Raw genomic sequence first — 27,925 nt, 5'->3', positions numbered from 1 at the left:
AACCAATTTTTCTCACTGTCCTTCTGACTCAGGGTTATGAAGAGGAGATGCCATAGATGGAGGTTTGTAAGAGGAGAACGACATTCGCCAGTTGCCACAAAAGCAGCCTAAAGCCTGGGTTGAGTCATTGTACTAAGGCAAAATACAGTTGGTTGGGTTTTGGCTTAGTATGTTAATACGATGCATTAATGCTAATTGTTGACCAACTTCATTATTTAGTCTTGTGGTTGTATGACGCTTTTTCAAACACTTACCTGCCCTAGCCACCTCCCCAAAAGCTGCTTGCTAATGTCTTGAGTACCACCAATGCCAATATGTCATCTCAGAAAATGGGAGAGGAGAGCCTAGAGGCAACTTCTCAAAACCCTTCTTATAGGTGCTATTGTGACTGTTAACAGCGTCTGCTGTCTGTTCACATTAATACATCTCCAGAAGATTGTCTTTCAATGTTGCTCTAGTTGCATTACACAATAACCGTCTAAATGGAAATGCCTTTGATATGGCTGGATTTGCACATCATGGGTTTGCCCTGCAAGGTATTCCAGACAAGAAGCACAACTAGGAGTACTAGCTCTGTCTTTATTGTAAAGTTACATTAACAGAATCTTGCAAGACTGAAAGTATTTCTCCCCTCCTTTCCTTTTGTTCTCCAGAAAACTAGGGAGGGCCCCTTCTGAAATGTTTCCCACCCCCTCCCTCCTTCTGTGGGCTGAGATACCTTTTACACACCGGTTGTCACCTGTGGCTCTCCCTCCTGCCTCCCAAGGTCATTTCCACATACCATTACAATGATAGACTGTTAAAAATGAAGTTGGGTAATTTGTGGTTGTTGAGTAGGCTATGAGAAACCAGACTTTGACCTAGTATGTTGTCTGCATCAGGCCATTAAATTAAACCATAGCATGGCTTATTTGCTTAGGCATGGCATGTTATGTGAACACAGCAATTATGTTTGTTAACCTGGGTTAGGATTTAGTGTGACATGCAAATCCAACTACAGAAGCCTTTTAATTTAATTATGCATTTCTTAACTTATGCATTTCTTATTTATTAATTCATTTTATCCTCAATCCTCATGGACTCTAGGCAGTTTACAGATATTAAAAGAGCAATAGCAATAAATAATCAATTTTGAAATGTTGGTAACAAAAGAAACTCTTATCTTGGATTTAACTTGGCCAGCTCCCTAAAGACTAACATTAGCCTCTGTAGCTGCTAAGAAGGCCTTGAATGAGGTGCCATTTCATTTTGCTATTTATTTTACAGACTCTAAGGAATTTGTTTCTTGTATGAACCCAGTCAGTATTTCTCAACCACCCATTAGAGAAATGGGGGCAGAAGGGCAATTTCCAGAATGACCTTTAACCTCCCCCTAATTAATCCACTTCTTCCTTCTCACACACCATTAATAGTCCACTCCTAACAGGTGTCATAAAGACTTTGGCATCTCCAATAAAATGCTGATCAACTTATCAAGTGAGTCAATCTGAAATTAATATTTGTTTTGGTAGTAATGAGGCTCATAAAAGGCAGGCTGGGAGAGGGATGGGAAGAATGTTATTAGCCTCAAATGCCAAATACCCAGGTCAGTCACCTGCAATCCATCCATCTGGCCTTGCTGGGTATCCTGAACACTGTCTCTTGAAGAAGGATGTGCAATATCTGGGAACAAATGAACTGTTGAACCAACAGGCCCCTTTGCTGTTGCTATAAAGTGTACACCATGCTATTGGGTAGGTACAAATCAATAACATTCAGGAAAACTGTGGAAAATCTCCTTAGTCATGTTCTTGTACCTATTTACTGTAGTGGTAAGGTGATTAATGTGCATGTGTATGTGTGAAGGAGACAGAGAGAGAGAGAGGTGGTGGATTTTCCTGTTTTTTATTGCATGATCATCTCTCTGCAACCTTCTCATGGTTGAATTCCAAGGAAAGGTATCATGAAAGCCCGAGGACCCTTTTTTAGATTAGGAAGTTCAGGGGACAGGGAAGTTTCAGAGTAGTAGACTTCTAATCTGGGAAAAAGCATGCTGGTGATTCTCCCAGTAGTTGAGACCAACTTTCACATTTCTCTTGGTGCTGTTTTCAACCTTATTTTACCACTGGAGGTTTCTGTTACTATCGTTCCCTCACTCTGAAGCTCCCATGGGTGCTCTGTTCCCCAACTGAAAAAAAACCCATAGTGGGAATTTCCTCAGGGTGTCTTCCCTGGGATATACTAGGTGTGAGAAGCTGAGGAGATTGTGGATGGCTGGAGAGAAGTCCTTATAATGAAAGACAGATTATTCACACATACCCCTTTGTGCAAGAACTCTGCTCTCCACCATAAGAAGATAACCTAAATCCTCTTCTCCTTGGAAAAAAAAATTGGCAAGCAAATTATCTTTCCATCCCATTAAATAAGAGTAGCGGAAAAAATAAATCCAGGGAATTATTCTGCATGACACTAATTCAGGAGATCTGTGGTGAGGCAGCCAGGCAGATCTGCAGTGGGGGGGGTCAACATCTGCAAGGTGGTGGGCACGGTGTTGCAACTGAAATCCTGCCCCTTTTGTATATGCATGCATTGCACCTACCATCTTGCAGTCAATGACTCCCACCATGGACATCTCTGGAGAATGCTCATGGTAGTATTTTGCATGGTCCCTCTACCAACAAAGTCTCTGAAATCTTGCTGAAGCTTGTGGGTGAACCATAGTGGCAATGTCCTGAGTCAGCATGAGGAGGTTTGGCCTGGGAGCTACCATTTAAATTTCCCACAATGCCCTTAAAGTATAGGCATACAGGGAGCTGACTTCAGGTCTTTTCCAGTTACAGTGTTGACCATCCAGATTAGGAGCACCTTGAATTGGGAGAGCTAGTAATAGCTCTCTGACATTTAAGGAAGGACTTATTCTCAGCCCTATATGGAGATGGCAGGAATATTGAACCCAGGACCTTTTGCGTGTACAACTTCTGTTCTAAGTCTGGATTCCAAGTAGCCTCTCGAGAATATTCTGCATCGGTGGCAAGCCCAATACTCTGGGGCTCCTTGCCAATGTTTCAAGGGAGAGAGTTGAACATTGTTGCCCCATCCCCTACTTTCCCCTAAAACAAGAAAATGAGTACATGACATGAATTTATGACCCAGGGTATGATAAAAATGTATTTTTTTTCTTTTTTTCTTTCTTCCTTTTTTTTGCAAACTTAGCAAAATGAATCTAGCAACAAATTAGCCCTACTGAAAACACTGGAGGAATGGAGGTCAGAAGTCCTTTGCCGAGGGCGGATCTCTCCTTTCGTTGTTTGGATCAGCAGCAAAGTTGCCAAACATTCTGCTGGTTTCCTGGCACACATGCCAGGCTAGTGAGCAAACAGTCCATCTTGGAGGGTGTTTTTCTATGCCAAATTGTCTGGGAAACAAGGAAATTATAAAAATCATATTATGCATTTTGTTCAGAACTTTGAGAGAGGGGATTAAGCCAGCAGACAGAAACCTCCAGGTTTACATGAGTAACTTGCTCTTCGCTACACAGAGAACATGCTTTGCTTTGCTTGATAACCAGCAAACTTATGTGATCTCTTTTAGACTTCTGAACATTTGGAAGTAGCTAGAGATCCCCTTGGGGCCCATTTACTTCTAGGAAAGCGGCAGGACTTGCAGATGGTTTGCAAAAATAGCTTTGGGTTGATACAAGCAGAAATAAACAACTTAAAAGAGATCATGCGATAATATACAATGTATAGAATGTACAGGGCAAATATAGAAATAAGACCAGATTTCTCCCCCACACCCAGTTATTAAATGCCTACTTTTATGACGAGGAAAATAGCAAGATGTTTGTTCGGTGTAAAGTTAATAACTTGTCCAGGTTGCAAAATTTAATTCCCAAGAAGACAAAGATAAAATCTCTTAAAATGAAATGTTCCTAAACCATATAGCCCTTCAAAGGATACTGGACTAGCATTGTACATGTTAACTGTTGCAAGAATATTATATGTGCCTTACTGGACAAGCTGTCTGATTTCTTTCTGAGGAAGAATGGTTAACCATGTTGTGGGAGTATGTTTTGATTGATATCTGTAATAACTTTGTACCTTAAAAGCAAATCTAATATCGAATTCAGTTCTAACTGGAAGCCATTCCTGGACTATAACTGAACAGATTGATTTGTACTTGAACCCAAATTTTGGTTTGTCTTTGTATAAAGTTTATGTTTTAAGTTCACGGGATAGTCTAATTTGAATAGATTTTCAATGCTGAATGTATTCAATTTGTGATAGTTTATAATTTCAGTCAGTGGTTGTGGTTATTATTATATTTATATTCCACCTTGATTTTGTACAACTCAGTGGTGTAGATAATGCTCCTGTCTCCTATTTTCCCCACAACCAGAACCTTGTGAAGTGGGTTGGGTCAGGAGATAGTGACTGGCCCAAAGTCACCCAGCTAGCTTTCATGGTCCCCTGGTTTCTAATCCAGCACGTTTACCACTACACCAAACTGGCTTCTAGCTATTTATACTGTGTTGACCATAGTTCCTGTGAGGGTTCCTTGTTTTCCAAGGATTGGACACACCACAGCTTAGCAAATGCATACAAAATGCCTTATTTTATGCACCCATCTTCCCCAGCAACAGACTATTGCTGCCCACCCATCTAGGACTTGCAAGGTGATGTTGTCTTGTAAATCCGTCTGCAATGCTCAGTCCTTTAATACGTAGTTCAAGCAAAAGCCTGTAAGTCTGTAAACTGGCAGACAACCTTTGCCTCCTTCCAAACGTTCTTACTCTAGTTGGGATGAGCGGCTGTCTTGGCGCAGTTGTTCCTCTTCTAGTTGCTAGTGAGCTCCCGGCAAAGCTCCCACCAGGATACCCTGCTCCCCATAACTTGTGCGCCTGGCAGTTGAATGATAGTCCTCTTGCCTGCTAGCAATAGCTGCCAATCTTCAGAGGTGGCGGCTTCCCTGCCAGTAGGCCGTTTGCTGATCACCCTTCTTCCTACACACCTGTCTCCCGCAGTGTCTTAGCACTTGCTTTTCTAAGCTGAGAGCCTGGGTGGGGGTGAGGCTGCCTCTGGACGTCAACACAACGTCCTTGAAACTGCCAGGGTGGGGCTCAATGATCACAGGCAGCTGGAACACCGGCTTGGATGCTTGCGAGTAAAGTCTGAGTTAGGGAAATGGGGTGAGAAGCGTTTCTGCCTGGCTGCAGCTACTTTTCCCAAGCAACCCCAACTTCGCTCCCACACAATTCCTCTTCTGTATTTTTAGCTTAAAGCTTAGTAGTGAATCCTAGTCTTTTAAAATGAAATATTTTATAATTGGTAAATAATGAATGATATATTGGAAAACTCATCCCCATGACCTTTTAGATCCTTTGTTTATTGATTTGTATTTTACTATTTTCATTTTATGCTTTTCTTCTTTTTACATGACTTGTACTTCTTTTAGTTTATACTCTTTTTCTAAAATGTTTAATAAAATAATAGGTGGTATTAAAAAAAAAGGCAGCAGCCATAGATCTAGCTATCCTAAGGCTGTGCTCACCCAACAGGCTTAACCAGGCAAATAAATAAATACATAGATAAATGAATCACATGCCAGTTTTGAGACCGCAGTATGTCTATATATAGATTTACATTTAAGACATGAGATTGGCTGATACTGCCAAGCTAAGCAGGGCAAGAGGTAGTTAGGACTGTGAGACCTTCAAGAAATGCCAGGACTATGAGCTATCCTGGGAAATTTTTTAATAAAAAAAGTCTGAAAGTTGGCAATAGCCAATCTCTTCCATACTGATCCCAAGACAACTACATGAATGTATCCATAAAGAACTGAGAACTGAGCTCAAATCAAATGAGACTTATTTTAGTTAACTGTTGATTGATAATACTGTATGCCATCAGGTCAGTGTCAGTGGAGATAGATTTTCTCCAGGATGATCTGTCCTTCAGGTCTTCCACCATTACTGCTCTGAGTCCATCCACCTTGCTGTTGGTCACCCTCTCTCTCTTTCCTTCCACCTTTCTAGCATTATGGACTTCTCAAGTGAGCTAGGTCTTCACATAATGTGTCCAAAACATGATAATGCTCATTTGTGCCTTGAGGGAAAATGCTGGATTGATTTGTTCTATGATTATTTTTCCTTTATGTCATGCTAAATATCCCTTTCTACATAGTAAAAAAATATAAATGCAGACCAGTCAGAGATTTAGAAATTAAAGGAAATGCACACTGCAGAATTCTACTTAATTTGATACTAAGTGAAATTTAAGAAAGAAATGCAGTGCTTTTTACTTGGACTATTGACTCACTATTACTGATCTTCTTCCATATATCCTTCACAGTCCCAGCGGCCAATGAGCATATTCAGATCAGCAAGTACAAAAGACCAAACCTTCAGTGTGGTAGCCCCCATTTTTGGCAATTCCTTCTGGAGAAATTGACCTGGCCCCATCCCTGTTGACTTTTAACCCATTTGTATTTGAATCATCTGTGTGTTTAATCGATGTTAACATGTTCTGCTTTTAAATATTTTATTGTTGCTTAAATATCAATAGAGCTGATATGGTGCCCTCAGGAGAGACAGGTAGGATATAGATTAAATCCATGACAACAGCAGCAATAACAACTTCTGCAGTGTATTCTGGGCTGTAGGAGAGTGGCCTCTCTAAGGAGGATTGGAAACCTTTTAAACAAACAAGTAAATCCATACTGAGTTTTAAGCAAATTAAGGATACCTATGGAAATTATGCTGTGACTGCTCTGCTATGGTGGGCTGAAGAACAGAATTAGCGTCCATCTAAGTCACACCTTAAAGTTGCCAAGTTTGAAAAACACTGATCTTCTTCTTGCTAAGAGTGAGCCATGCTCCCATTTTTCTCTTCTCCCTGTATTCCCTTGTTCTGTGCTGAAATAATGCGATGCTCAATTATGTGTGTGAGACCTGTGCTGAAAATAATGGGAATCTCAATTAAACTTTCTAAGAGTTGCATTAAATGACTGTTAGGGCTTCCCGCTACAGGTATCCTTTTCTCTAGCAGTTCCAGCTTTTGTTTAGATTTTTGTCCTTCCTTCTCCCTCCCCATCCTGCTTTTCTTCTCTAATACCTTGATTTAATTACATCTCTTACACCAGCTCACCCATTACAGAAAGCCGAACACAACAACTGCACAGTAAGGTCCTCAATTTTCCCCCATGAGGTCTCATTGGTTTTGACGGAAGATACTTTGTTTCTGAAATTCCTTTGAAATAGAGAATTTTATAGGGATTGTCATGGAAGGATTGTAGGGTTGTTCTGCACGAAGGGGCTAGATGTGAATGTCCTGCCTTCCTTGTGTGTAATCACAGCAGCAGTGTCATCTCCATAATCTCCAGGGAGAAAGAAAGCCCAAGATATCCTCAAAGAAAATTCTCACCACCCCCACTCCCAAGTGATACATTAAACTAGAAAGGCAAACAATACTGAGAAATCTCTTTCAAGAAAATGCAAAGCAGAGGGCTCCTTCTAATTAATTTTCCAAACTTGAATGCTCTTCTGCACATGGATTATTTGAAATCACAGCAGGCCTGGAAACTCGGGGTGCCTGTTAGACAGAGGTACCATTTCTGGGCTCAAAAATCCAAATCATTGCTCTGTGGCAGCAAAGAGAGACAGTCAAGCTAAACTCTGTGGTCCCATTCATAGTTTTGTAGTCCTACTGTTCTGCTGTGTTCACCCAGCCCATTTAAAGTGGTGACTGAACTAATCAATTTTTCTGGGTTTGCACAATCAATTGAATCAACAAAACTAATAAAAGGGGCCAGGTTTGCACAGCGTGCTGGACAACTAACTCAATCCCCCTCTCATCTAACTGGGATTAAAACTAACCAAACTTAACCAATTGTACAGATAGATTTGTAACTGAGTTTTTTAAACATGTTAAGTGAACATAGTCTAGTAATAGTAGTTTGGGTGCCAATAACATTAAGGGTCTATTCAAGAGGTCTATTAAAGGTCTATATGGGACAAGGCAAAAGTATCTCTAGTGGGCTAGTTTCAGCCTGGAATGCCTTAGTGGATCTCCAGAACCTGTGGGTTCATCTCCAGAAATTCCTGGCTCTGCTTTAGCTACAAGTCTGGTCCGGGCTCAGAATTCTGCCCGCTTGATGGGACATGGATGTTTCTCTTGAAGCAGAGAGACTCTGGTTGGGTTATTAGGCTTCTTTTCCTTGGGATCAAAGAGCTCAAAGTTAGTGTATCTTATAATTCCTTTATTTACAATCGTGTATGAAGAGCAGAAGAGGAAGAAGGTAGAAAATTTAGAGAGCTCCAATTCCACTTCCTAGCTTGACTGATTCAAGGTGGGAAAGTCCCATTTGCTCTCTGTTGATTTTGTTTGCAAAACAGCATTATTTATTTCTTATCAAAGCATGCCTCTCTTCTACCTTTCTCTAAACTTAGATGGATATCTCATTTAAAAATCCAGGAAGATTTTATTTTAGAAATGTAGCACTTCCATAAGGTAGCCTAACTAAATTTGACATAGAATTTTAATGTTGATGCCAAACATTCAGTTGATCATGATGAAGGGGAAATAAGAGGTAGAATAATCTGATTTTACACTGTAGGTATTGGACACAATTAAATTTGAGTGAACTGATCAGAGAAGATCACAGACGGACAAACAGACTGATCCTGTCTGCATTATCAACTGTTTAATTAGAACCTCCACAACCAAATGTGAAATTCGTGCTCCTTCAATTTGCATATATGGTAATGTTTGGAAGACAAGCACTGAGAAAGCAGTGCAAAAAACCCCATCTTGGTGTGTGATGATATCTTATGTCTGCCCCTGGATTCTTTTTGTGTTTAACTGATACAGAGGCATGCACTGGTCAAACACCATATAACATTACATACAGATACAGATGTACTAAACCTGCATTTCCCCCCCATATGTTAGTGCACAGTGTATCCGTAATACAAAGGAAGACAGGAAAAGACACAAAGAATTTGAAGGCGTTGAGATCAGTGAATGTTAATAGGAAGGCACTGAGACAAATGGTAAATGCGTAATATGCTATAGAAATTAGAAAGGGGAAAAAATCCAGGACAATGGCATGGGTGTGTGTGGGTGTTTGTGACTAATACACTAGGTCCTCTTCTGGAACAAGTACTTTGGAACTAAGAAAAGAAAAAAGAAAAAATTAAAATGGAAAAAATGAAAGTGTCCACAAAAAAAATCCCATCAAAGTTAAATAAAATATTTTTGCCCAAAATATGAGCAGGAGGGTGGTAATTAAATGGTAAAGGCAAAGAAAATACAGGAACTGTTCCCATCAGATTTGGGCATTTAGGTTGGCAAGTGAGATGCCAGCTTGCCTTCCAGTTTTGATTATGTAAGATGCCTGATTGGCTGCAGGGCTCACCTCTCAGAACATAGCATAAGAAGAGGACAAAGTGTTTCTCTGGGGTCGATCAGACAGGATCCCCTTTGTATAGTGCCCCCTCCCAGTGCCCCTTCTGTAATTTTGGAGTACACTCACTACCTTAGTCTTTCCCATCAAAAGCTCAAAGTAGCATACACGATTCTCCCATTTCAATGCCATCTTCTTGTAATCCTGTGAGTTTGGGTGTCTAGGACTGCCATTGTCCTCACCAACCAACCCTCTTTTGGCACCTGCCTATTTTCCTACTCCACCTGATTTTTCAAAATGTCTTCATGATTCTGTGCCTGTGTTAGCATGATGCCAAGCACCAGTTCTCCAACATCATTTTTATTTCCAAGAATTCCACTAGGCCCCATAGTCATTGTGGAAAAAATATTAAAGTGTGGCAGATGGCTATCGCTCAGGAGTTTGTTGAGCCTCGGCTACGGTCCCAAAATTCATTTGCTAGATGTATAACCTGCCTTTCATTCAGAAGCTCAAGCCAGCATAAGTGGCATCTTCTCCCCTTCTTTTTCCCCACAAAAATGGTTTGAGATAGGTTGGGTTGAGAGAAAATTAGTTTTTCTTTCATTTATCCTTTTTCCCTCCCTTTTCTAGGTGTTACAGGGATGGTTGTTTAAAAAATGATTTCCTGATATCAGAAAGTCATAGAATGTAAAGATTAGAAGGGAACTTGAAAATTACTACCTTCTTCCCAGTGTGGGAATCTGAATGCCCAAGGGGAAATCTCAATTTCACAAAATATATTGAAGCAATACTATATGTGATCCAGCTGTCAGGTGGCTGAGCAATTTTAGGGGTGTTTCAGGTCATCTTGGAGATGTTAATATTTGTTGGAAGTTTTATGTATGCCTCTTTAACCATTACTGCTGGCCAGATGACCATAACAGACTTATCATTTACCATTTAATGAATGTTCAAAATACAGATTTGTAGAAAAAGATAATACATATTTTTGGACAAAATGGATTTAAAGCACACACATATCTTTTAACATATTAATTTTAATGTGGGGGGGTTGAAAAAAAAAGCACACAGAACTGATTTTGGTTGCATATACATGAGAACATGAAGTCGAAAAAGGTTTGTTCACTCATCTGTAACTGAATTTCAACCATTTTTAAGTTTATGGTTAGTTTGAGAAGGCTTCCCCCCTCCCCATTCTATTATATCTTTTAAATTAATATTTGTTATCTAGAGATTTAGTAATTTTCTAGTTGGCTGTTTTGCTCTGAAAACTCACATTAGCACAGCTATTAAGTGACAGTTTGCTTAAACATGCTTTGTTGAATAAACCATAACTGGCTGTCTTCACAAAACATACTAAACCGAAACCAAACCAAAGTAGTTTCTTTGTGACTTAACATGCTGTATAAACCCGGCCATTGAGGAGCAATGACAGGAAAATATGATCAGTGTTGCTCTGCCACATCTGTTGGTCACTGGGCAAAAGAAGGAGTGTTCCAATTCCGTATCCAATATTTTATGCATATCAGCAACAACTGATTCTTGAAAACATGTGAATGAAAAGCATTTGCAATGAGCCAGCTTCGTGAGAGCAAAGCATTTGGAGAACCTGTTTGGGGAGGGTAGCTGCGGACGGGGAAATGTCTGGAAGAATGCCTGTTGGACATACGCTATGAAGTTATGATGAGATTCTGGAAGTATGATGGAGGATTCAACACAATGGCTTGCTGATAAACGTGAAGATCAGATCTGTGCTCCTGCTTCTGAAGAACCTATCTCCTCCAATCACTGAAAAGCCCACCGTTTCACTGTTCATGGTGAAGTGGGCTGCTCTGTTTTATCTAGTCTGTAAGCATATGACAGAAGGCAACAGCAACCTGTGTATCTTTGCCAAGAAAAATACACAAGGCTGTCCACAAAATACCTAGGAGTCAAGCTTAATGCAAAGAAGTTGTGATTTTATCTATTCTTTATATAAGATAACAAAAACAGAAAGTATTCGGTTTGTCAATAAAGTATATCGTAAACCCTTATTAAGGGAAGATAATTAAGAAATGTACTGTTTAGGGTTATTGTTTATTTTTGTCTTTATCAAAACAGGTTAGATTTCACATCTAAGACACACTTGCAAAGAGAAAAGTCCACTCTTGCCAGGTTAGCAAACATAATCATTTGAAAAGCTTTCACTTGCAATTAAAAAAGAGAGAGAAAGGTTCTCATGTTGTTTGTGGCTTTGAGGTTACAATTATTGCTTTTCTCAAAGCGAAGCAGGACTGGGAGGGCTGGTTACAGAGTAAACTGCAGACAATTGGCACAAAAGTTCAGGCATTGTGAAAAGAGCATTCAGTTGCCAGTGAACTTTTTCAAAGAATAGGGACTAAGAATCACTGGGCTTCTTAAACTTTTGATTAAATTTCTATGGAAAGGTAAATGGAGAGTACCAGATAGAACTTTTTTAAGCATAAGTATAAAAAACCTGCACATAGCAAATTGAATTAGTCCATATTCTTCCTCTCTTCTTTTTCCATTCTTAGCAGGTCAGGCAAAATAAATTGCATTTAAACCAACAGAGGGGGGAAAAGTAGTACAGTAGTTCTGTCTTCTGCATTTACTTTGCCTTCCATTACTAAGTGAAGAAAATCAACGTGAATATTATTAAATGGTGACTTTATGTTTTGGAAGCTGCTAAAGTGAAAGAATAACGAAGCCAAGCTCATCAAAAATATCTGGCTAATTCTGATTTTTGGCCATGAACTTATTTCTTGGGATGTTCTGCATTCCATGAAGGAAGAACAAAGCAATTGCTCATGAGTGTTATGACCCTATCTGATTTCTCTTCTGTTCTTGATAATAATAAAGACTGATGGATTGCCTTGTGAGATAAGAGGAGTATCAATTTGTATAATTACTTCCCTGACACAGGAAGGGATCAGTCTTGGGAAGCAATGTCAGGCATTGTGAAATCTGCATTTAGGTGCAGCAATCTGCAACTCTTTTCAAACTGCTAAGATAGATGGGCAATTATCTTACATTGGGAGTCCTTGAATTGCAGATGATAGCTTCTTGGCAAAACATCTTCAAGACCTTCACTGGCTCCTCCAACTCAAGCTTGATGCTGGAAGTTCTTGAGCAGGAAGAAATAAGAGACAATGTATTGTTCCTGTGCAAGCTTTGCAAGCTTCCAATCTCATCCCATGTATATCCTCAGTTCAGTTTTGGTCTTTACTCCTGAACTCTAGTGTTTGGTTTTTCCTTCAGTCCTGTTTCTTTTTCTGTGGTTGCAATTCTTATATTTTGTTTCCGAGCTTACTTGCTGGTTTGCCATACTTTTCTGCCCAGCTATCGCAACTGCCACTACTCCTATTACCCTTTTCAATATGTGACCATCCTTTTCTTCCCAATAAAGTTCTCCTCTCAGTTGACGTGCAATTTAAAATTGTAGAATATATTGTTGAGCTACTAAGCTTAACTCTCGAGTTGAACTTTTATTGAAATGCCCACCAAGAACTTGCCCCCACATCCAGAACCTGTTGCAAATCAAACTAGGGAGGGTCCACTCTCACTAGTTTATTTTGATGGCAGGTCAGAGACCTGCACATCTTTAAGTAGAGAATACAACAGTAGTCATTCTCCATTTCTAGCATCTGATTCCCCCACATACACAGCTTCTAAATAAAGTTATGATTCCATATTGCAGTTAAAAGCTTCCCAGACCTATCTCCATGAATTTCTCTACCACTTCCAGAACTCTTCTAAGTTAAGCTGTCCTGCTTAACATTTTGAAAGACCCATTTCCCCCACCCCCAAATTTTATCACCTGACTTTCCTTCTCTTATAATCAATGTTGAAAGGTTAACTTCTCCCCTGCCACTTTTTTTAAAAAAAAGAAACCAAATTTTGTTCTTTCAAAATTCTGTTTAAGGTTTAAACAAAACCAGATTTGCATGATGATCACTTTAAACATTGCAGGAAAATATACACTCTCATTCTAGATAGGGTGTGGCAAATATTACTATATCAATAGGCTCCCTTCCTCCACTATGAAAAGGATTAAAGCAGTTTGAGGGAAAATAATAGTATTAAGGGAGGAAAGAAATCAGTCCATTCTGGTTATATGGAGGCCTTCCTTAAGTTTTTAAAATGCTGCTAAGAAACATTACTTTAAAGACAGTGGAGAAAAGATTTATATTTACCGGCAATGCATGTACTGTACAAACTTCCAGTGGTTTACAGACCAAAGATATCATTACAAGGAACATGCATGCCTTCAAATAATAATTGATAGCAATGTGTTCCATAAGCAAGAGACCAGGATTCATAAACTCTCATCCCAGAGAATACAACTGCATTTTCCTAATCATTCTTAACACAATTGCTCAGGGTTGAGCCCACCTTAAGACCTGAAGTGAGATGTTGCTGTGTAAACGCCCCCCGCTTCCTCTCTAAAAGAGGTTCAACGTTATTCCAGACATAATGGAGAAATAATAACCAAACCGAGTAGGGAATAAATACAAACACTGAAAATTCATCAGGCAAATTATTCAAGGAACACGGGGAGAAAAACCTTTGAAGAGCAAGAGTAGAGTTAAAGTACACACATTTGGCACACAGCTCTAGCCACTTTTGGGTTGCAAAATGCCACCATGATGAGTGCCGAAAGGTTATTGTGCAACTAACTACAATGAACGGTGCCATGAACTTCTTTTGCTTACGTTAGATGGCAGACTCATTATTTATACATTACTTGGGATGGTTGGAGCCAGATCAGGGGACGGATTTTGGCTTCTCTGCTGTGTAATTTATTGCAGCGGACTTTTGAGCAGCCCATAAATCCTGCATGGAGAAAATGAAAGACTGGCCGAGCAATGCATGAATGAGGCTCCGACAAGGAAGGTGCAATCTGAGGAATAATAAAGAGGAGATAAATGGCAAAGCCGCTTTCCTTTCTGGCTGCTGTGGCCTGACCCCTGAACTTTTACTCTTTTAGGGGCAGACTCAAAACGATGACAAACTGGCTGGAATCCTAAGGCTCTTTTCCTAACAGGGGCATATCCAGCTCTAAATATCCCTGGTCACGGGTGTGCCCAAATAGCAAGAGAAACAAGAAGTGCCCAAAGATCAGGAGTTTCTCATAAGGAGCTTGAAGCTGCTACTTCATGAAACAGCAATAAAAGCTTGGGGGGAGGGGAGGGGAGAGAGAGAGAGAGAGAGAAATTGCTGCAAAGAAGCAGCTGAGAGACTCAGTGCCTCCTGTTTAAATGGTAGAGTCCCAGCAGCTGTGAAGGAGTTCCAGATGCAGCTCTGCTCTTCCTATTGTGAAAGAGACCAGGAAGCACTAGAAACTGACTTTTTATGAACTTGCCAGTTTACAAGGGAACTAGGATGCTTTGATCTTTTTACCCCTTGGAGTGGATTGCTCTGTCCTTGTGAGGCATGCAAGTCTAGGCATGGTGATGCAACTGAAATGAGGGCAATATTCCGGCCTTGGAGATCATGGGAAATGGATAAGGATGATATTATCAGTTCTTGTACTAGAGTCTCTATGGAGCTGTTCATATTGTATGATCTATAAGGCATTTCCACAAAGAGAATCATCCATGCCAGGTTTGGGAATTATAGCCAATCTGTGCTACAGGTAGTGCTCACTTAATGACTACCCTGTTTAGCAACCATTCAAAGTTATGACGGCACTGAAAAAGTAACTTTACAACCATTCCTTGCATTTACAACCATTGCAGTGTCCCTGCGGTCATGTGATTGAGATTCAGGCACTTTGCAACTGGCTTGTTGTTACTAATAGTTCTATTTCATTCAATTGGTGCAAAATGAAAGCCATAAGTACCAATTTATGGCAGAATGAAGTTGATGATGCTTTATGTGAGGCAATGCCACTGAGATTATTATCCATTGATGTAATTGGATCATGCAGTTCTACTTGCAACTGCAACTAGAAAAGACCCCCTCCCTCTTCCTCCCTCAGACTAGGAATATGCAGAAAAATTATCCTGCCTTTCCTTGCATCAATTCTCCTTCAATTTCATGAAACAGAATGTGCTTTCTCAGCTTCTCTCAATGAAGATGATTTTGGTGCACTTATGAGTTGAATGCAGGGTGCATTTCACTTTTACAGAAATCAAAGGGCCAAGGATTATATGCAAATACCCTCCCTTTTATTGCTCAATCTCTAACAGACTACAGCCACTTTGGTTCCCCACATCCCAATTTAGTCCCAAGGGAGGGGCATGGGGCTTGGACAGCCTGAGAAATGGCGGCAGCTAGAGAAGCGTCATAATCATGGAACTCAAAAATCACCTTCAGTAATGTCTTCTACATCCTTCAGTAATTAAAACAAACAAACAAAAACTCAATTGAGTAAAAGCCCCCAAGAATGACTTAGAAAAACCAAGGCTTTTTTTTATTGGGGAAGAATACTTCTGGAAAAAGTTTAAGATAGATTTTGATCTAGCATTTCCTTAGATCTTATTGCTCAACCTGGCAAGACTGGGGACTCAAACAGCATGCTTGGTAGGAGTACCGTGCAGGGATCCAGATTTTTTTTTCCATTTTCCCATTTTTAATATTCTGTAAGGCAAGAAGTAACAGGAATTCAAGATAACAGAGAACAATAGCATGTTAACTTTCAGTCATAGGTTACATGTAACACTCAATTTATCAATAGATTTATTATTATTAGCATAACATACAATCTTTCCAGATCTGATAAAAATGTGATCCAGCCCTCTGAGAATCAGTATTCAAATCTTAGCAGTCTCTTTTTCCATAAGAGCAATTGACCCTACTTTTGCACGCCAATTATTCCAGTGATCCAGGTTTGATGGGGAAAAGACGATATGGAGTCCTGATGGGCCTGTACATTAGCACCTTTTTAAATAAAACAAGTCTTTTCCTGAAATTGCACAGTGGCAGTTGTGTGAGCCCAGAAAAAGACACAGCTGTAAGGAATTGTTGACTGGTGTGACATGGTCCCCTCGTGCACTCTAAACCATATTTTCTCCACGTTTGGACTGTGACACAACTCTGCTTGATCCCCAGCGTGATATATAAATGAAGGAAATGCACTTCTTATAATATGTTGGAGGCTAACGCTTGAACAGGACCCCTACTGAACTCTTATCCTTAAACTGTTGTTAAAGAAAGGTGCAAAGTTCATTTTAGCACATACGCTTCACACATAGGAAAATTCCCCAGGTACAGTCCCTCACGTCTCCTGTCTGAAATTTTGGAGCAGTGCATTCTTCTGGCCTGTGAACGACCATTTCTGAACTGGGTACATCTATACTCGGTTCTCTGCTTTCTTTATTCCTTGACTCAGGCCTGATAGGATGGTGGGAGAGTGAGAGCAAAGAAAATGTTGAATAAAAAACCCAGTGTTTATTATTTATGAAATGGCATCACAGAAATATAGAACAACATGAAACTGCACCACAAGGAGATAATGACATGAAATGGCATCACAGGGAGATAAAGGAATAGAAAAGGAAGAACAGAAGAGAATCTTCACTGATAAAGCCAAGATTCTAGTCATGGAAGTGCTGGAAAATAAGGGAAATTTCTGCTTAAGGCCCTTTTTTCCCACTAATGTTTGATTTTTCTGCAGAAAACCAGGGGCTGGGAGAAACCTGGGTTAATCCTCATCTTAATACAAATAGCACTGGCTTAAGGACATCCAGACCATGATTTCATAGAAGTAGAGCATTAGCTCACCTAATCAGGTTTTAAATAGAAAGTTCCACTGATAGTCGTTGCACGCAAACCTGTATCATCAGTGGGTGTTCCTGCCTGCCCTGGCATTTATATACTGGTTCACTGAATGGAATACTCTACTGCCAAAAATGTAAGAGAGGGTACCATATGTTCCTCCAACTGATCAGGGATACTGACTTTGCTAGTTCCAATGAACCTGCTGGTGAATAAAAGAACCCCTCAGTTGCAGTGATAGTCACTGGGAATAGATGTATTGCCCTGGACAAATTCAGGAAGTAAGCCAACCATGGCTATTTGGGGCATGGAGCTATGAGTCATGGAAAGGTAGAAGAGAAAGGTCTAGGCTATAAGATCTGATTGGTTTGGTTCAAGGTGAGTAAACAATAATTATCAGAAGCTGGGATAAGAACATTTCTTGAGAAGTAAAAACACTATTGCTATGCACGCTTGTGCATATATACAATCTAAGCCAGTCTTGAAGATAAGATTACACCAATTCAATCAACTGGAGATTAAAACTGTATATTTTAGGAAGACGTTATTTAATCAGTGGAGGAGTTTTTGATCTGCTGTATTTGCAGGCAAACCATTTCTTGCTGACTGTTCTATTTGCTGTCTCCCATCCCTTTACATTCTCAAATTTTTGTGCTTTTGTGCCCGATTAGGTCATTGCTATTATTTGGGGAGGGAACTGTTTTTGTATGAACTGTCAAACATCTTGCTTTCTCTGTCTGGGTCTGTGGTAGAACTCATTTCGTTATTATGGCAGCACATCTCTGTCTGTGTCCAGGTTGTAACAAGCAGGTGGAGCATTCATGGACTATACCCCAACAGTGGGTGTATCCTAGGTGATTTTAGGGTGGAGATACATTAAAATTATGGACTTTGGTTAACTCAGTTTGAATGTTTATATCATCACCTTGTGACTCACTGATCTCTAACAGCAACCGAATGCCGTCTGCTAGCAATGGATGAATCGGTCCAAATCCATCCCAGGTCAATTTTACATATATTCAAGTCTGTTTTGACTAATTTCTACTTTGTTATGTGACTTAAACACCCTTAAGTGTTTGGGGTGTGTGTGTGTGTGTTGCACAACTTTCTCTACTAGATATTTTTTTAAAAATACAGCTAATTTGTGCTTTTGTATATATGGCTTCTGAGTTGAGGACTGTTGCAAACTTCCAGGAAGTGCATAACTGATAATTGCTCCGATCCAGTTATTAGACTGAGATGTAGAAATGACACAGATTTACATAAAAAGGGAGAGAAATAATACTGTAGATGGAACTTATTGTTTCAAATTCTTTCTGCCCAAAAGCAGCTATATATTCAGAGCAAATTAAAGTCCATATGCATGTATAAATAATTGATCTTCTGTTGTTTGGATTGGTTGATCATTCAGATGTGATTTGGGCTTGGGATGAATTATTTGTACATTGTTGTGTTTAACTGAGTGGCTTTAAAATCAATCTGTGACAGAGAAAGGAAGAAAGATATTGAAATAGGAACTTTATTTTGGAGTGATTATTGTCATGTGGTGTCATGTTAACATGTGAATTAGTTTTTTTTTTTAACAAAGAGAATGAAAACAACTTTTGAGCAGTATTAATAGCATTTTTTAATGTAAAGGTTTTTTAAAATAATGAGGAGAAACAGTTGGACCAGCAATCAGTTGACTAAACATCACTGTTCTTATAATAAATGTCCAGGTCGCCTTTTATTGTCATGATTATTGAATTTGAAGTTATGTAATATTGTTAAGATTTTTTCCTGTTAGTTATTTTAGTATAATAAAGCACTGAATGTATAATAAAATAAATAAAAATGTATTTGTGTCTTACATATAAGACTCCACGTTTGGCCATATTACTCTAAGATTCTTTCATGTGTTTTTGTTCCAAAAAGACTAATTCAAGTGTTGACAGTCTGTGTCAATCAACAATCCAAGGCTTCAAATCAGGTGTAAATTTCTTCTTCCCAAGTTGTATGATCCTTTTAGCCATGACTGAAAAAGAAGCTTCTTTATCCTAACAGCTTGAAGACGTGCAATCAGTGAGGTTAAAAGCTGCTACAAATTGGGATTAAAAATAACATAATGGATGGTTGTAGACCTAAGTGAAAGAAATCAAATTACAACAAGTGTGGTGGCTTACAGTTAACTGAGCTCCTGAATGAAAGATGAGATATAAATCTAATAAATAAATAGTGTATGGAATTCAAAGGAGAGCTTTTTGTTCTGAACAATTGGCACTGCTTACATGTCTGTGTTTTGGATGAACAAAGATTATAACAGACTGTTTCCCAGTTTAGGATCCTCCAGATATTTGGTTCAATTCCCAGAATTCCCAGCCAGTTATAGCCATTGCTCAAAATTCAGTCATCATTATTCTCCCCTCTTTCTTTTCTTCCGCTCTTCTATTCCAGAATGGAGGTTGATGTAGCTCTGTCTTTCTCTCTCCTTTCTTTCCCCCTTCATATCTGGAAAGCAATTATAACATGCCAGGCACCAGAAGTCTTGGAAAATCTGATTTTTCAAGGACAGTGTTGCCCTTAATAAAGGCATCTGCTATAGGAAAATTATTTTCCCAGAACTGTTGATATTAGAACTCTAATGTAACATCAAAAAAAAGTGAAAGAGGGAAAAAAATCAAAAATACCTCTTTTTCTTCCTGCAGCCACTGATTTGCAGTTGTAGCAAACCAACCAACCAACCAACCAACCAACCAACCAACCAACCAACCAAATAAATTTGGGTAAAGGGAGAGGGGCATAGTAGTTCAGGTCATAATCCAAGTCAATGAGGATGACCAAGAGGCCCTCTAAGAAGGCATTTCTGAAATTGCCTCCAGAAGCGAAGTAGTGTCAAAATGCACACATTCAACTTATCTGGTAAAGGTTCCAAAAACCAGAAGCATTCCCTTGAGCTTATCTTGAATAGGGAACAACCTTGTAATAAATGGAAATGCACAGAACTGGAAGATGTAGGTGGCCCTTTGACCTGCATGATTAGGCTGCTATTGCAGGAGGCTTCCTCTGTTTGTGCCAACGGTAGCAAAATATCCAGAACTTGCTTACTTAGGTAGAGTAAGATTGCCTAGGTACATTGCAAATGTGTCTCCTTTTAGCACATAGGTTGGAAACCTAAGGTCTGAGAGCAATATGCAGCTCAGAGTCCATTTCTGCACCCTGCAGAGTCACTTGGGACCACAATGGTAGCAAATAGTGGCAGAGTTCTTTGTGAAACACTCAAGTTGTAGCATAATCCCCAAAATAGGCATCAAAGAGATTTAAAACCACATGAAATGTGCTGCTAGCTACCAACTTTACCACAAGATGTGGTGCTGGCTACCAGCTTGTCTGTATTCAAGAAAGGTTGGACCAAGTGACTGCCTCTGAAGGCCATCTGCTGGGAGACTAGAGGGCTTCCTTGAGCAGTTGGTTGGCCACTGAGAACAGATGCTAAACTACATGGGCCAAGGGTCTGATCCAGAAGGGTACTGCATATGTTCTTATGTTCTCAACAAGGAAAAAAACAAACTCTTGCCTCCTTCCTTCCTTCCTTCCTTCCTTCCTTCCTTCCTTCCTTCCTTCCTTCCTTCCTTCCTTCCTTCCTTCCTTCCTTCCTTCCTCCCTCCCTCCCTCCCTCCCTCCCTCCCTCCCTCCCTGGCATGTCTAAAAATTTCATCTGAATATTAACTAACCTCAACAGTACTTCCTGGGCTACCATGTGAATAATATTTATTACAAGGATTATAAACCACTGTAACAGAAAGTGACTCTAAGCAGTTTCTAATTCCCATCTTTGTAAACTTAGACGAAAACAGATAATCACGACAAGTAATAAAACAGTCATAATTCAACAATTCATTGGTGGGGCAGGGAATGTAAAAACCAGGAATCTAAGGCAGGAGTTCCTGATGGCCTGATGAAATGATGGTGTTTTTATGGACTTTTGAAAAGACAGGAAGGAAGAGACAATTCAGAAGTCCAGGAGCAAGCTATTGCAGAGGAGAGATGTTTCCCCAGTTCTTGCAGATGGCAGTCCATGGGAGAAGGGACTTGATATTACGGGGCAGGCAGATAATATTGGGAGAAGGTGTTCCCACAGAGATTCAGGTCCTGCACCATTTTTAAAATATTTTAATATATTTTTACTATTGCCCACAGCAGGGTTTCTCAAACTTGGTGGCTTGAAGATGTGTGGACTTCAACTCCTAGAATTCCCCAGCCAGCAATGCTGCCTGAGGAATTGTGGGAGTTGAAGTCCACGCATCTTCAAGTTGGCCATGCTGGCTGGGGAGTGTGGGAGTTGAAGTCCAGACATCTTCAAGTCACCAAGGTTGAGAAACACTGGCCTACAGAGTTCTGATTTCCAAATGCATGATCTATTTTAAAAAAAACTGCAATCCAAAACAGATTTAAGGAAACATTTTCATATGGAGGATTATTTTTTAAAGAGGATTTTAAAAACCTTATATCGAAGCTGAAACAGAGCAAGATAGACAAGGAATGAACCATGCAAAACTGGGGACAGTCAAAACTGTCGGTTTTGGTTAAGGTTAAGGTGCAGGGCTTTTGTTTTATCACTTTATGGTTTTACTGTTTTATGATTGTTCTATAGTTTTATTGATGTTGTGAGCTGCCCAGAGTTGCTTAAGGTGGATGGCCATATAAATCTTTTAAATAAATAAACAAACAAACAAATAAATAAATACCTCTGTACTAGATAAAAATAAAATGGGGAGTGAAGAGCAGAACTGGAAAATATGGAGAAGAGAGTGGAGACCATTTGCTGGTTGCAGTGTGTCTTATAAATGACCTCAGCAAACTGATTACAGCCAGTGAGTCATCAAGCTATTTCTATGCACCTTGTAATGCAACAAGAATTTTAGCTATGCCCATCCTTACCCCCCGAGGTCTGACTAGCATGCTAGCAAGGCTATGCGCGTTGCCAAAATCCCCTTTCCCAGCCTAATTCTTGCCGCTCATCCTGCCTAACTTCCTGCCGATTTTTTTTTTTTTAAATGCCACTTGGTCTAAGTATAAAAATATCCTGAAAGAAGACAGCAGTCAACAATTTGCATGGGATTGCAAAGAAACTGTAGCCATGCGCTTCTGTGGAGTCACCAGGAACCAGGCTTTGTTCAAGGGAGTCATTGCCTTGAATAATAAATAAATTGTGGAATGAGGGAAGATTGTGGAAAGAAAAGCAAGAATATCCCCGTATTCTCCTTTCATATGTGAGATCTATGTGAGGTATTTATTAGCATGATGGAGGTGTGGTGGCATGGAAGTTCAGGAAGACATTGGTTTCCCCATAATATTACCAATAACTGGGTGATGTCATCTGACAGCATGGGGTACAGTTATAAATCTCAGCACTGGCCGGGCAGGTGATGCTGTTGCGGTCCTGTCCAAGTCTCTAGTGGCTGCAAGGGTCTGGATGGGGATGGCTTGACTTTGGCTCAACCCTGGCAAGATGGAGTGGCTTTGGGCTTTTGGCCCCTCACAGTCTGATGACTCGTCATCTTTGACTTTGGGTGGGGTTGCACTCCCCTGGACTGAGTTGGTGCGCAATTTGGGGGTCCTCCTGGACTCGTGACTTCTGCTTGATGAGCAGGTGTCAGCCATGGCTGGGGCGCCTTTGCACCATTTGTCTTGTGCACCAGTTGCACCCTTTCCCGGATTAGGAGGCCTTGCTCACAGTCACTCATGCCTTAGTCACCTCCTGGTTGGATTACTGCAATGCACTTTACATGGGGCTGCCTTGAAGACCGCTTGGAAATTACAACTGGTCAGAATGCAGCGGTGCACACAGGATTGGGCGCTCACAGGTTCGCCTGTGTTACGCCTTTATTGCGCGAGCTGCACTGGGTGCAATTCAAGGTGCTGGTTGTCACCTTTAAAGCCCTGCATGGCACGGGACCTGGCTATTTGCGGGACCGCCTCTCCCTAAGAATACCTGCCCCTCCCACTAGATCAGATGGGGTGGGCCCGCTCCGGTGAAATCTTGTCAACTAGTGGGACCTCAGAACCAGGACTTTTCCGTGGCTGCCCCTACCTGGTGGAACCCCCTGATGATTCAGCATCCGCCCCCCCCCCCACGCATTTTAGCCTTTTGGAAGGCCATTAAGACCTGGCTTTTTACGGAGGTGCTGGGATAGGATCGTATGGACAGAAAGTATGGAAGGAGGGCAAGCAGAACTTTTTGCAGGGCATCCCAAGAGGACGATTAAGGCGCAGGGTTTTTGTTTTACTGTTTTACTGTTTTATGATTGTTTTATAGTTATTGGTTTTATTGTTGTTGTGAGCCGCCCAGAGTTGCTGAAGTTGGGCGGCCATATAAATCTTTAAAAAAAACTCCCCCCCCCCCAAGATTGGTTTTTCTTCTTTTTCTCCTAAGCACCTTTCTAATAACTTTTTTTAAAGATTTTTTTTATCCTGCCTTTATTATTTTTATAAATAACTCAAGGTGACAAACATACCTCATACTCCTTCCTCCTCCCATTTTCCCCACAACAACCACCCTGTGAGGTGGGTTGGGCTGAGAGCGAGGGACTGGCCCACAGTCAGCCAGCTGGCTTTTTTGGGGAATAAGTTAATTGCTTTTTACAAGTATGCTCTGTTTTTGGCTAGGATTTTTTAGACTCGCTTCTTTTATGCGCTGGTATTTTCCTGTTTTATGCATTTAACATATTTTATATGGGGTCATTTTATAATGGTTTTAATTTTATTTTGATTTTGTCCATTTTCTCTCCATTCAGGATTAGTCTGCCTGTTATATATTCTGATAGCTTTCACTGTTTATTATTTTGTTTCTTAGTACCTACTGTGGCAGTTTTGAATGAACCCTGACTGGTTTTGTGTATTCCCCCCTCTTCATCATATGATTTTTAACTTCTTATATTGTAATGTTCTGTGCTGGTCTTTGGCTGTAAGTAAAGTTTAAGTTCCAAATTTCAATGCTATGTAGGAATTTTCCCTTTCATTTCACAATCTCACGATCAATAGAACCAAGAAGCGGGCTCACCCACATTATCAGGGCCCCAGTCTTGATGCCACGTTTTTAATGCCTTGCAAATGGCCAGCAGGGTTGGGGCAAGTCTGATCTTGGGGGAATGATGTTCCAAAGGACAGGTGCCATGGCAGAAAAGGCCCTCCTCTTGGGTCCTGCCAGAGGGCATTCTCTCGCAGACAGGACCCACAGCATGCCTCTCCTGCCGGATCTAAGGGGATGGGTAGACCCCACTGAGATAACCGTACAGTGAAAGATAATGACATTTGCCTCATTTGTAACTAAACAAGTATAAGAACCCCACATTCCACCCATTAGATTTTTACTGAAAACATCTCTCTTTCTTTCAGATTGCATGACAACTGATAGAACAGAACACAGATGAGATTTTCTGCAAACCACTGGCATTAACTCTAAGGGCTCCTAAACTATTACTTTTGTGGCCTCGACTATAAGGGCAGCTTTGTGTTTTATTTCCCTGAAACTGCTACTTACAAGGACCAGCCAACAAAAGAATCTGTATGCTAATCAACTGGGCCAACTAGGCCCTTTCCCTAGCAGAAATCTTGATCTCAGACAGTGACACACTACCATGTCATGCAAAGAATTCAGGGCTTTCCTGCCCGGTGTGAATATTTTCCTCAAAGCCTTTTATTCCTCTCCAAGGAGAATTTTGCCTATTTTCCACTCTTGTGCTTCAGACTCACAACTTTGTTTCCCTCCCATTTTTTGAAAATGCATTACTTTGGTGGATGTGTGAAGACCTCTACAGCTTTAGGGGTAAAGGTGAATGGAAAGGATATCCTCATTGTTGTATGAAATCCAGAAGATGAGATAAATTTTAAGGAAATAGAGTCCAGAGTATTTTTATTTTTTCTTCTGAGCAATGGTTTATTACACCAGCAATACCCTGGCATAATTACTGTAATTATTCTCCTATATGCAATAGAATGTAATGTAACAATACTGTTACAATTAGGAGGTGATTCTAGGTTATGAAAGATCAATTCTGGTTATGTTAAGAAAAACAGTGAATGCAGTGCACACATACACTCATACACTTTCGTTAACTGTTATTCATCAATGTTATTAATGCTTCTAATCTTTTAATGGTAGTTCATTCTTGAAATATTGAACAATCTTGACTTTTGTGATTGACTTTAAAAAGGGTCTTAACAGTACTTAAACTGTGGGAAAGCATAAGGCAAGGGTTTTTAAAAAACAAAGTAAGATAAAAATGTTATCCCCACTAATGGAAGTGTCAGGGAGAATTTTTCACTGACTTCCTCCCACAGTTCAATGCACCACCTCTCATCTGGAAGGACTCTTGAGAGCTGATTTGGGAGTGAGTGGGTGGGTGGGAAGCAGATAGTTGCAGGAGGGAGAGAGAAATAGTTAAAATTCCCTTTTTCTTCAATTAACAAAGGAGTCCCCTGGGTCCAAAGCTAGATCAAAAGATTAGGATTTTTTTCAAAATTTAGGAGGTGCTGTATATTCTTCTATCAACTCAGAATGTGCTACACTGCTGAAGACATATTTGGTTGCCCTTTACTAATAGTTTAGATTAAAAAACCCCAAGATCAATAGGAATTAATTTTTTTCCTGAGATTCCTCAGTGCCTGGGCCCTGGAAAAAGTCTGCCTGATTTGAGCAACAGTGTGGCCTGAACAGGAAATGGGGTGGAGAGTTGCTACCATGGGAAGAAATCCCAGGCCATCAGAAGGCTGCAGTCTTTTCCCACATTCTTATTTGCTTTCAACAAGTTCCAAAACAGAATAGTGGTGTTTTCTAGCTACACATTTGCTGAGACTAAACAAGGAAGGTTATGTTTCCACAGTCCCCTGCTTCACACTCTGATAACTGCTGGCCTTTCAGGAATTTTGCCTTTTACGGTGACTGTATTTAAGTGTGAGATTTTAGTGTCTTTCTTACCCCCACCCCTAAGATATCAGAGTAATGGAATCTTGGAGGAAATTCCAACCAATTAGAATCAAAGCCACGTTTTCCAACTCCTGTTTATGGTGTGGTTGACTTTCCAAGAAAGCACTGCACTGACACCTACCTAGACATTTTGCTTCCTTCCAACATTGCCTCTTTGGCAGTTCCTGAAAAAAAAAACCAAGCAAATAATCAGTGTTCTCCTCAATGTATATTATTTCAATCATAACTGTTGATGGGCAAGAAGCAGGTGTTGACAGGGGAGACAAGTTTGAAATGTTATGAAATTGAAAGAGATAGCAAGAATGATGAGGGAAGTCATGCAGTCAAGTGTTATTCAACAGAAATTTGAAATAGTTATGGGGAGTCTCTTTATTTAGTGCACAGATTTGCCTACTTGCAATTTATAATTCAGTGGCTACCTGTAGATGTAGGGTTTGGGTACACCCAACATGCTTAATCTGGACAGTTACAACCTACCAGCTTCTTCTGTACTGTATGCTGCACTTGCTTAGTTTTAAAATTTGGGGTGGGGTGGGGTGGGGGTTGGTGGCTTAGCATGCTGGGTGAATTCAAGACATTTGATGAGTTCATGAATCAATTGTGCAAACATAGACAATTTAATTTGCTAGAGCTTTAATGCCACTCCAATTTTTAAAAAAATGTAACATCTTTGAGTAGCTTACACAAGCTGTTATAGTATTTGAGTTAAAAATATAATACTGTTAAACAGTGAGAAAAACAACTCTCTAAGCTCACAATCTTCCATCTACATCTGGCGCCACATCTTCAGGAGCCATTCAATTCTCCAGACCATCCCCAAAGACTCTTGGGAAGATCCAGGTCTTAGTGGCTTTCCAGAACAATAGCAAGGATGGGCGTGTCCTTATCCATGGGGGTTCCAAGGAGAAGAGGACAAATCTTGACATATGTCTGGTGATTTCATCACAAAAATGCTGTGACTACTTGTGTATTTGCATCAGACATTGAAATACAAATATGGAACAGCAGGATTTGGAAGATGCCATTGCATGTCTATCAATGTCACTGCATGCGTTGAAGATGGTACTGGTCTTGTTTTTTGTGAAACTATAATCTCTGCAGCCTTCCTAACTTCCCATGATTCAACTGAATGTCAAGGAACATAGTAAGAGGAACTCTCTCTCTCTCTCTCTCTCTCTCTCATTCTCTCTCTCTCTCTTTACACATTAGGAAGACTGGACACCCAAGGAGTCATAAGAGCAAAGATCTGGAACAAAAACAATACTATTAACAGGTGGTAGCGTTCTTCAACACCTCCTACAATAAAGTTCAAAAACAACCTTAAAAGAAATTCAAAAGAAATTCTTCAGCTGTAGGGATGAAGTAGAAAAACAGGAGCTTATTTCTTAGGGGAAGAAATAAATTCTGGCATAGCCTTACTGAAAAAGCAAAGATAAGGGGCTCTCTTTGCTTTGAATCATCCCATGATTCATGGAAATTTTCAGTTTTTTGAAAGCTTGGTCCAGCCCCAGTGGAAATATATCTCTGGCTTTTGACACACTTCCATATATGCAAGTGGTGTTTGTTTCTTTTTCATGACCTTTCTTTCTTTGTGTGTATATGTGTGTTCAGATACACAACAACAACAGAACAATGGAGAAAAAGGGCAACTTGACTCTTCTTGGGCTCTGAAGCGTAGGAGGCCAGACTAACAATCAGCAAGTTGTTTTGATGATTGTTGCTTGCTTTTTACTGCCTTGTATCTCTGAATTTGGTCCTGAACGATCTGTGCAGAGGGTGCTATAATGGTCAAGAAATTTCCAAACAGATGGAAGGCATACTCATGCCGAATTAAGATTGGCAAATTTATTTTAGCTCTAC

At 40.2% G+C, this 27,925-nt stretch overlaps 2 long non-coding RNA genes across 2 annotated transcripts in view; both read left to right on the top strand.

Moving 5' to 3' along the window:
• Positions 1-1,600: 1,600 nt before the first annotated feature.
• LOC112540324 (uncharacterized) overlaps positions 1,601-27,925 on the top strand; it is a 75,519-nt gene continuing 49,194 nt past the window's right edge. Inside the window, exon 1 of the long non-coding RNA XR_003084387.1 lies at positions 1,601-1,733. This is a non-coding gene — a long non-coding RNA (uncharacterized LOC112540324). The remainder of the gene's footprint in view (positions 1,734-27,925) is intronic.
• Positions 18,006-24,978, top strand: LOC112540323 (uncharacterized). The gene is made up of 2 exons (XR_003084386.2): positions 18,006-18,102; positions 24,475-24,978. It is a non-coding gene; the product is annotated as an uncharacterized LOC112540323 (long non-coding RNA).

Source organism: Python bivittatus, unplaced genomic scaffold, assembly GCF_059951505.1.
Source record: "Python bivittatus isolate LINGU-HERP-01145 unplaced genomic scaffold, Pbiv_v1 ctg000310_np1212, whole genome shotgun sequence".
Classification (NCBI taxonomy): Eukaryota; Metazoa; Chordata; class Lepidosauria; order Squamata; family Pythonidae; genus Python; species Python bivittatus.
The sequence above is the reverse complement of the archived record's forward strand: the minus strand, read 5'-3'. Positions and strand labels throughout refer to the sequence as shown.